General features: G+C 36.1%; 1 long non-coding RNA gene across 1 annotated transcript; it reads left to right on the plus strand.

The window, feature by feature from the left end:
* The first annotated feature begins 9,144 nt into the window (after positions 1–9,144).
* Positions 9,145–10,716, plus strand: LOC148981329 (uncharacterized). The gene is made up of 2 exons (XR_016168616.1): positions 9,145–9,802; positions 10,219–10,716. It is a non-coding gene; the product is annotated as an uncharacterized LOC148981329 (long non-coding RNA).
* Positions 10,717–12,029: the final 1,313 nt, after the last annotated feature.

Genomic DNA, 12,029 nt, shown 5'->3' on the forward strand with positions numbered 1-12,029 from the left:
CCATAAGTTAGAAATATAATACATTGAATTTTTCACTAAACAATGTAAATCGTGTCAAGTGTCAAGAGTGAGTGCTTTTACAAGCTTTAGTCCTGACACAAAGAGAAGATAACAGAAAAAAAAATTTTTTAGAAACTAAGATATTTCACATTTTTGTGCATGAAAAAGTAATGAATTAATGTCATGTACTTGTAATTTACTATGCCTGCTGCAAATTATGGTTCATTTTAAACATTTGAATGCAAAACAGATAATACAGTTACACAAACAAATATAGACAAAATACACAAAACATGTGTGAAGTCTTAGTCACTCACAATTTTGTCAAAATCAGCCTATACTATACTGTCCCATTTTGTACAATCTTAGCATCACCTATATATTTAAAGAACTCAAATGTGTATTTAGTGAAGAGAGAAGTTACCTATTTGGTTACACTTTATTTCGATAGTCACTTTAGACGTTTTAAGAATTATAAGTAACTTTTCAACTTGATCTCAACTAACTCTCATTAAAGTATTAGTATATTATAGTAGACTGTCAATAGATTGTTAGATTATGGTTAGGTGTTAGGCTTTGGGTTAGGAGAATAGTCGCCAAGTTACTTACAGTATAGTCAGTTGAATGTCTGTTGAGGGACCAATAAAAATAAAATTTTAGCAGATATTAAGTTGACAGTCTACTAATACTATAATCACAGTTAGTTGACATGTAGTTGAAAAGTTACTTGTAGTTAGTAGAATGTCTAAAGTGGACTATCGAAATAAACTGTTACCCGTTATTTAAACAACGGCGTCACTATTCAATTCATGTATAACATTTAATGGAAATTCAGTACTTGTTAAGAGGTTGGTTTCTAAGAATCGTAAAGCTGTGCGAGCATCACATAGTGTGTTGTGATTCTCATCTGTCGTTCACTCATGTGACTCTCTCGCAGGAGTCCGACCTCTGGTAACCGCAGCCTGTTAAAACATATCCCCGTTTCATGCGTAAACAATACAGTAGAGGAGAAAACCCTCTTCATATTGCTTACTGGTGCCTGATGAACCCACAAATCAGACACAAAGACTTCTTTATGAGAACATGGTGAACCCGGTGAGATAAAAGTGGCGCGTACAGCTGAGACAGATTATTAAGCCGCAGGACTTCGAGCAGGTGTTTTCGTCCAGAGCGCCAGTGGTTTTAGGTTAGCGGCTAACTGCCTCAATCTGTGACAAGACTCCCAGCACAGCGTGTCACAGGGGGCCGTTGTTTTTAACCGCTAATATTAACATTTTTCTTTTTCTCAGCCTTTTTCTCAGAGAGAGAAAGGGGGATTTGAGTGCGCTCTGGGCCACGTACTGTTACGCACGGGGCTCTGGGGGCTTTTAGGCGAGCCGTGTGTTGACATAAAGCAGGAACGATGGATTTAGCCACAAGAAAATTACGCGAAGTCAACCAAGCCGGAGTGGCGGCGGGCATTTTTGTCATTACGGGGTGGGTGGTGAAAATAAAACAGAAAGAGAGATGTTGAGGAAAAGCAGTCTAGAGAAAAATTACCATTTATTTTTAGAACGAGTCAATGCTAGTATAGATGCTAGCATTAGATGTGTTAGCTACTGTAAACCATTCTCATGTTTGTGTGACTTTGTTTACCATGGTTTACCAGGTTACAGTTTATTTTAATTGTCCAATTTAGACATTATAGATGTAACTTATTCTCTGCAACTACATGAGGCTTAACACGTAACCATAACCTTACAGTCTACTAATAAGCTAGTGCTAGTTTACAACTTTACATGTAGTTGCTTATAGTCAGTTTTCCTGTGGAGCCACTTTTAAGCTGTTACTGCGAGTTCATCTCTTTTCCGTGGGTTGATAAAATTAACGCTCGTGACAGTTGACAGGCTTGATTGGACAAATTCACACAAAATTATTTAAGAAATATCAAGAATCCTAGTGAACCTAGTCGGCTGTAAATACACACACGAATGTGTGCAGTGTAAGTAGGCTATATTAGATATCTTTCTGTGTTTTTAATGTAAATCAAACAACAAAAGACAGGGAAATCACTCACTGCTCTTGACTTTTTGTAAGTTTAATAAGGATTCGTTAATATGGATTTTAACATATACTGTGAAGACTATGCAGTGTTATTTTTCATTTGCTCATACATTTCTGTTCCTGAAAACCACTGTCAGACTTAATACCTGAAAAACTGGTAAAGCACTTTTTCATTTGTATCTTTGTTATATTGTATTTATTTGGGCTTTTGCTTGTAATTTAATTCAATTATTTGTTTGTATTTTACCACGGACTGTTTACTTATCTTTTATGTTTTACATTTATTTTAGTTAGGGTTGCAGTTTTAGCACTGGTATCAAAAATGTTGGAGTCATTACTGGTTTCATGGCGATAAAATACATGTTATTTATGGCCAGTACCTTTTTTGAAGTCATATTATAATGTCCAGTTTAAAATACCATAATTTTTCATATTGTGTGTTATGAAAACCTTATTCAGATATGTAAAACATCAAACACTTTTACACATGAACTAAGCCATTTTTTTTTATTCTGAACTATCCAAAACACAAACCACTCCAAAGAAATCACAGTTAAAACACATTGTGCCGTATAACACATATAACTAATAAAAAAACAAGAGCAAAACAGCATCATCCAACATTTCTAGGTGAAACTCTATAAGATTGTCTTGTATGTGCATCTATATGTCTTTGGCGCCAACAATGTATGGGCAAAGTGTGTGACTTAGGTGTACAAATACTGGGAAAACTTTACAATAAGGTTCATTAGTTAATGTAACATAACAATGAGCAACCCGGTCTCATCCCAAGACGTCATATAACTGACGTTTTGGGACGTCTTTTGACCATACGTCAATATTCGCCTTTTTAGGGCCCCCTTAAACGTCGGTAGATGAGGTTATGGGATCCTAACTCTACCCCATACCTTAACCTAACCCTAAACCTAACCCGTCACCTAACTGACGTTAAAGGTAAAGCGTCAGTTGTATGACGGCCCGGGATCGCCATCTACCGACGTTTAAGGGGGCCCTAAAAAGGATGATATTGACGTATGGTCAAAATACGCCCCAAAACGTCAGTTATATGACTTTTTGGGATGAGACTGTGTTACAATGAGCAATACATTTGTTACAGTGTTTATTGACCCCTTTGCTGTCACCCCCGTTTTTGAGAATGGGGGTTAAATGCACTATTCAAGAATGCTTTGGATTATAGACCCATATTTGGTCTTGTTTTAAATAAAACACTCAGCAGATTATTCAGTTATTGCTGAAGTGAAAACCTTCAAAAAATGAAAGTATGAAAAAGTTATGGAAGTTTAAATTTACAGTAAATCAGTAAATACTGTAACATTTTTTTACTCTAAAATTACTATAAAATCAAAGCCATATATCTAACCAAGGTGTGTTCCAAATTTGAAGTTGATATAACAAAAATGTAATCCTATGAGATTTTGTTTAGGCGTAGTACCAAAAATAGCCACCGGGTGACATACATTCCAGTAAATTTAGTTGAATACATTCTGCCTTATCATATTAATAAATTTCTGTCCAAATATCATTTCTGTCACAAAATCTGGAATCTTGAGACTCAGACCTTTCTGACAATATGTGTCAAGATTAGAAAAGGTTTTGATCATAAATTATGAAATATAATGATGCCTAAAAGGGGAGAAGCCTGAGAAAATAATTTAGAGTACCGTTTCTATGGTAACTCAACGTTCAATTTCAAAACAGTTTTCACAGGTGAATTCTGAGTTCGTAAGTTTTCAAATGATACCTAATTTATGATAACTACTAAAATATGTGATGTAATAAAAAATGCAATATATATATATATATATATAATTTTTAGAGGATAATATTATATTATAATGTTTTATTGAAAAATACTAGATTATGTTTTATTATGGACTTTTAGCATGAAAACCCAAAATTTCAATTATTGAAGGTGTGTGCGTCAACTTCTTGTGACAAAGGTCAGAACTCCAGATTATGATGCAGATTTTTATGAGGTGCACTCTTGTCAAAAAATCATCGCTTACTCTTCCTACATAATTTGTAGCAACAAAAAACAGGCAAATATCTATTTAGGAGTCTTAGACCTTTCCAACGATAAATAGTTTGTCAAAATTAGATTAGGATTTAATAGTAATATAGCGTAAAGTAAAGTAAAATTAAGCAAGTTACATTACTACAGTCGTAACAGTACATTATGCATAATTACAAGTAACTGACTCTCAAACCTAACCTTAGTGTACAAGTTTACATGACAACAATGTACTAAAACCTCACTCGTACAATTACCGAATTCGTATGAATGACCTACCCCTGACACCACCCATAAACCTACCCCTCATGTGGGTTTAGACAATTCATACGAATTTGTACGAGTGAGTGAGTTCGTACAAGTGAGATCATACTAGCGAGTGAGGTAGTACGAGTGAGGTCGTACGAGTGAGTGAGGTCGCACGAGTGAGTGAGGTCATACAAGTGAGATCATATGAGTGAGGTCGTACGAGTAAGGTTGTATGAGTGAGGTCGTACAAGTGAGTGAGGTCGCACGAGTAAGTAAGGTTGTACAAGTGAGATTGTACGAGTGAGGTCGTACGAGTAAGTTCATACGAGTGAGTGAGGTCATACAAGTGAGATCATACGAGTGAAGTCGTACGAGTGAGTGAGTTCATACGAGTGAGTGAGGTCATACAAGTGAGATCATACGAGTGAAGTCGTACGAGTGAGTGAGTTCATACGAGTGAGTGAGGTCGTACGAGTGAGATCATACGAGTGAAGTTGCACGAGTGAGTGAGGCCTCACGAGTCAGTGAGGTTGTACGAGTGAGATCATACGAGTGAAGTTGCACGAGTGAGTGAGTTCATACGAGTCAGTGAGGTCGTACGAGTGAGATCATACGAGTGAAGTTGCACGAGTGAGTGAGGCCTCACGAGTCAGTGAGGTTGTACGAGTGAGGTCGTACGAGTGTGGTCGTACGAGTAAGGTCGTATGAGTGAGGTCTTACGAGTGAGATCGTACGAGTGAATGAGGTCGTACGAGTGAGTGAGATTGTACGAGTGAGGTTGTGCGATTGAGGTCGTATGAGTGAGGTCGTATGATTAAGGTCATACGAGTGGAGTGAGTGAGGTCGTATGAGTGAGATTGTAAGAGTGAGTGAGGTCGTACGAGTGAGTGAGGTTGTAAGAAGTGAGGTCGTACGAATTAGCCATTAGCAAATAAATCTCTCGTACGAATTGGTCGCGCGATAGCATTAGTTAATACACATGCATGACGTTACCGTTTTCACAGATGTGTGAGACGATAAAAGCTTCATTTTTAAAAACTTGCACTTTCCGTTTTCAGGCCGTTAAAACACTGTTGCCGTGTACATCAACATCAACGGTGAATAACAGCTTTTACATTTTTAGTTGAAAATGGTGTTGTGTAAACTACAACTAATCCTCAACCAAACCCTAACCCTACAGTGAGTACATATATATTTAAATGCTGAGTAATGTTAAGCAACTATAGGTAAAGTGTAACCAAAAGAGAGTGAAAAGCAAAGCTATTTCTGTGTCTCTTTCTTTAACCTCACTGAATGATGTTATTAATGATGTCTAAATGTCGTGGCACAGATGCTGCTGATGATGTCACATGAGTGATGATGACCTCACAGCTCCAGTCCAGTAAACCTCAGGTGATGTTAACAGTTGCTGGAATGTGTCGTGTGTGTGTGTGTGTGTTGTGTGCCCAGACACGCCGGCGTTCAGATGAAGTGTGTTCCAGGATGAGCTTTCAGGCTGTTTCACACTCCACTGACTTTCTTTCTCTCCACACAATCCATCGGGACGCTGCCTGTGGCAAACACACATGATAGAGCCTGTATTATTAATACTTTTTTGTATTAGCACTGACCGATTTTAAAAAAGGGTATTTTATTGATTATGTATAAGTTATCTTATTGATTTACATCAATTCAAACATTTCAAACAAAAGAAAATGTCTATGTTGCTGTGTGATTGACAGATTTGTTTAATACAGTATTTTTATTTTATTATTTGATCATTCTATTTTATTATTTTATTTTATGCCCGTTTTATTTTAATATTTGTCCATTTTATTATTTCATTTAATTCTATTTTATGCCCATTTTATTGTATTTTATGACCATTTCATTTCCTTTTATGTCCATTTTATTATTTTATTCTATACCCATTTTTATTATTTTATTTTATACCCATTTTATTTTTTTTATTTTATACCCATTTCATTATTATATTTTAAGCCCATTCTGTTTCACTTCATTGGACTTAATTTCCCTTCATTTCATTTAATTATTGAATTATTTCGTTTTATTTTATACCCATTTTATTAAATACCCATTATATAATTGATTTATTTATGCATGCCCATTTTTATTTTATTTTATGCCCATTTGATCATCCATCAGGGGAACATCAGAAGCCTGATCTCTTAAAAACAGAAAGAAAAGTGCATCTCTCCACTATAACACATTTGATTTGAGGAAGAGCAATGCTAACTGAATTTGAGTAATTTAACAAACATGTTTACAGTGGCTTTATAGTTCAGAAACCACTCAAACTACACAAATCACCGAAAGAGTTTCCCTTCAGCTCAGAATGAGACCAATAGGAATGCTCTAAATGAAACACATGTCCAGAGCGATGAAGCCGTTCTGCCCGCGGACGCTTTATTAATCTCCATCATATTCAGTCTCAGCCTGTCACTCTTTACAAGTGTTTAAAGCCGCTTCTGAGGCAGGATCATGACCGCATGTCTCTTTTGTTCATTTCCTGACCATCAGTGTTTGTGGAGGGGGACGGAGGGGTTTCAAAGGCCCCGGGCGGGAGGGGGGTTGGGTTGTGCTGAGAGAAACGGGGCCGTTTAGAGGACTTCCAATGAAGCTCCACTGCTCAATATGTATCAGTATTTCAAAAAATCCAGTGAACACACACCACACATAAACACTCGAGTCAGGCTGAGAGAGAGCGTAAATTGCGTACATTCAGATAATCTCTGTCTAACTGGACGCTACTTCACTCATTACACTGACACTTAACATAAACGCATTTATTATGTGAGAAGAAAGAGGCGACTGACTGAAACATGATATTAATACAGCAGTGGCTATGACCGATCAGAATAATTACAATATATAAAATTTTTATATTATTTTTTTTGCCAGAATAATAGTTTATTTAATTATTATTGGTTACACTTTATTTAATAATATTAATATATGATGTATATATATATATATATATATATATATATAGTAATTAATATAGAAACTACATGTAACGTGTGTAACAAGGACACTCAAATAAAATTGTCTTACCATAATATCATTATTATTATTATTAAAAGTATAATTAATTATTGAACATTTTTGTCTATGATATTACTGTCATATAAAAATAAAAATGCTTCGGGATGTGCTTGAGGTTTTAGGAAAGTTAGATTTTTTTTTACATTTTTATTATTATTATTTTGCTGCATTTATTTGTGCACTTATTTATAATTATTACAATTTAAAACAACATGACTGCATAATCCTTTAGAAATAATTCTAATACTTTTGATTATTGTCAACGTTGAGAAATACAGTTGTGCTTAATATTCATGTCTTTGTCACTTTAATCCATCCTTTCTGAATGAATGTATTAATTTCTTCCACCCCTTTAAAAAATAATAATAATTCCGTACCAAGCTCGAACTTTTGATCAGTGTGTGTCCTGCCTAAAACACCACTAAAGCATCACTGTAACCTCTGGTGCCATCATAACCCTGTGAATAATGTGAATAAGTGAATAATGTAAAGGACTGAGTGATTAAAAACAATAGAAAGCAGTGTAGCAGAGCTCATCTGAACACATGTATGAGTGTGAACCTCTGAACTCCAGTGTTCGCAGTGTCACCCGAAGCCGTTTCTAACCGTCCCGTACACAAAGCCTTCCTCTTAATCTATGTAAATTCACCCTCTCACCTTTAACCCCTGTGCCAGATCCGAAGCAGACGCGCATCTCCAGCACTGAAGCGCTGACCTCCGTCAGGTGATGTCTGGTCCTGATTACGGCGTAACCTCTGCCGGGTTAAACCAGCACACACACACACACCATTCTGCCACAAACACCAGTGGCTTCTCCCGACAGCTGCTGCTCAATCTGCTTCTAATGGTGCCCAAAATTGCAACAACATGCAAGAAAAAAAGTGTGTGTGTGACATGAAAGCCGTGTTAGTGGACGGTGTGGCGTATATAATAAGGTGAGTAATCTTGTCAGGCGACGTTTCGGATCAGCTGTCAGAGTCGAACTCTCTGTCCTGACTTAAACATTGGTGCACTGCTGAGACAAGAGCATTATGGGAGATAATTCGTCTTCAGATGTTCGGAGGAATTCACCCTTGTTATGAAAGGGGATTCCCTGAAGGGTGTGTGTGTGTGTGTGTGTTCTCTGTCATACTTAGTTTGAAATTGCACACACGAGCAAAAAACAAAGCCTGTATAGTCTTGTGGCACGGTCATCTTAACATTTAAAAGACGTCAATTAAAGATAGCCTATTATGCCCTTTACAAACTCTCAATGTTGTTTTTGGGCACTACTAGAACCTACCCTATCTCACGACAAATTCGTACGAATTCGTACAAGTGATTAAAAAGTGGCTAATTCGTACTAATTTGTACGACCTCACTTGTACGAATTCATACGATTTGTCTAAACCCACGTGATGGGATAGGTCAGGGATAGGTCATTCGTACGAATTCATACGAATCGGCCAATTCGTAAAATATGTACGATTTAGCAAAATCGTACTAATTTGTACAAGTGACGTCGTATGAATTGTTATGCATTAGCCACCTCGTAAAATTTGTACAAATTCCCGTGAGATCGGGTTGACCAGAACAGGTTTTCATGCTTGAATGTTCATAAATCACATTATTTTCACTATATGTGACTCCGCCTGTGGAACCCCGGCTAAAGTCGCAGAATCTAATTATGAATAAAAGAGCGTCAAAGTAGTCATAGCCATAAAAATGACAAAAATAGGTAATGTGTGTTTATTGCTGTAAATGATAGATTATTACAAGGGGTTTGAGATTCAATACTCAAATTTTAATTTATAACATGATAAATACTAAAATTAATGATTTTATTGACACTACGTTATACTTTTGCGCAGCAAAAAAAAAACCGGACGCGGGCTTTAACATTGATTTCAATCGTATCCGGGTTTATTTTTCAGCGCAACAACACTTGCTGATTCCTATCATTCAGTTCAGGAACTTCTTTTTGACTTATTTTCTATTAGAAAGAGTAAACAGACCTTAAAATCAATCCGCACGAGTGGCAATCAGGTCAACACAATGGAAAAAAAGCGACTTCACTTCAGCCGGTTCAGATCTCAGGAGGTGTTTCCGTGTCATCGCCAAACATTTAACTTAAGAACAGCTTATGTGTTTTGTAGCTCTGTATTCTGCCAATAATATGATTATATTATTATATTTGTGTCTTATAAGTGTCAATAATATAATTCGTTAGCTGGATTAACTGTTAACTGCGTCGTTTTGACATCTGACATGGCAGCACCGAAGCATGTGCAAGAACGTAAAATGTCTGATTGCTTAAACAGCTTGTTAGATATTAATCTCGGTGGAATTGCCCAAATTATGATTTAAGGGGTTTTATAGCGGATTATTTTCTGGAGGATAATGGTGATGATGAACAGGACACATTCTTTGACGAAACTGAAGAGGAATTTGACGGTAAGGTTTTGTCATTATAATTTTTTTAATGCTGAATATGTAATATACTGTCAGTGCCAATGTAATGCTAACACAGAATAATTCAAACTATGATGCAAACATAGTGGATTTAAATGTTTATTATTACATTTGTTGGTTGGAATTGAGTCCGTTTAAATTAATTACTTTTATGACATGATGTTTATTTGTTTGATTACACTCTGAATTGAAGCCAGGGCCATAGCCATACCTGTTTCTTGTCCCCATGCCCTCCCCTCAATTAATCAGATCCAGTCTAATATTTTCATATAAAATGCTTCATTATTCATTTTAAATGTGGATTTAAAATGGATAAACCCCCCCACCCCCCCACCCATGTTTAGTTCTCCATTTAGGTCTCTTGCTTTGAATTGAAAAAAATATCCTTGTTTTTTCAGGCAGTAACCAACATGATGATGAGGACGAGCCAGTTTTGGTGATTGAACCTCAACCTAATATAGACTGGCGAATCTGAAGAGGGAACACCAACAAGAAGAATTTGCTTCTAATGCTGGAATTCCAGATGTGAAACTGAAAATAAGTTTCTCTTGCAACTGCAAGTATTTCAATGCTGAAAAGTGTGCCAACTGTCTGGTTACCAGCATCCTTTAAAATATCTTATTTTGTGTTAAACAGAAGAAAGAAACTCAAACTGGTTTGGAACAACATGAGGCTGAGTAAATAATGGCAGAATTAAAATTTTTGGGTGAACTATCCCTTGACTTATTTTTTTAATTTTTTTTAAAAAAAAATTTTTTACTCCAGATTTACTCAATGTTACACCGTGGCCCAGTAAGAGAATGAGATTTTCTGCCGAAATGTTACATGTTAATTATTTGATATTGATATTATATTTGCACTGATATTTCATTTTACTAATAAAGTTATACAAATCATTCCACTGAATTGACATGATAATTGTTGCTACAATCAAGCTCTTGTGATGGCCTCATTCGTTTCAATGTTTTTAGCTTTTTGGACATGCACATCATAATAAATAGGCCTGTTTTATAAAACTTTAAGAATTTTCCCCAAAATGTGTCATATATCACTAAAAAAGGGAGAATCTCAGCTTTAATGTGGTATATGGCACATATGGAGGATAATTATGGATCAAATGTGTTGCAGTTTTAAAAATAAGCTTTTTTTAAAAATGGAATTTCTCCAAATCATGATTTTCTGAGCCCGGAATTTAGTAAATCTTTGACACAGCCTTACTCAGTCAATATTAAAGATATCAAGGTTATATTTTCACAGAATGTTCTTTACATTATGTAGGATGATTGTATGTAGAAAACAGTGAATCACAAAAAAATGACTTTAGCTGGGTTTTCACAGGCAGGGTCACATATTCTCCATTGTTGCGGTTGTTGTCCAACCCAAACTCACGGCAATTCGTACGAATTTTATGAGGTGGCTAATTCGTAACAATTCGTACGACCTCACTCGTATGGATTTGTGTCCTGACCCCGCCCCTAAACCTACCCATCACATGGGTTTAGACAAATCGCACAAATTCGTACGAATCAGACACTTTTTAATCATTCGTACGAATTGGTCGTGAGATAGCCTTGGTCTGTCAGTAACGCTCGGTTTAGTTCCTGTCTCTATGAAGCCCCTCCTTCTGAAAAGCACACTGTGCTCTGATTGGTCGGCTGGATCAGTGTGTTGTGATTGGTTGAGCGCTTCGAATGTTTTTGGCAAATGCCCCGCCCCTTACCATAACCACCAGTTTCAACACACTACTACTATCTCAACCAGGCTCCGCCCCTTTATTGTGCGAAATGATTAAAATGAACGTGTTCGTTACCGGAAGAAACTCAAGACTACTTTGTGCTTTGGAGCTTTTTCGTGCTCAAACAGGAAATACACACTAAATAAAGTTTTCGGTTACACAACCAAACCCTAACCCTATAGTAAGTACATGTAGTTCATTATTATGAATCAGCAGTTACACTGTAACAATGACACCTTAAAATAAACCGCAACCTAAAGTTGGTTTGTTAAAAAAAAGCACAATAGGTCCTATATAAGAACATTTCATTTATATTAAATGTAAAGTACTGTACATATTAATTACATACCCATAACCCTAAGTATGAAACTAATTTGAATTGCTGTACACTTTTTATGTTACATGTATTAATGTAATGTAAGTAATGTAATGTATCCTGTTCATATGTATTTTAAGGAATGGTAAAAAAAAAAA

This window comes from Pimephales promelas, chromosome 5 (genome assembly GCF_988280905.1).
Source record: "Pimephales promelas chromosome 5, fPimPro1.hap1.1, whole genome shotgun sequence".
Taxonomy (NCBI): Eukaryota; Metazoa; Chordata; class Actinopteri; order Cypriniformes; family Leuciscidae; genus Pimephales; species Pimephales promelas.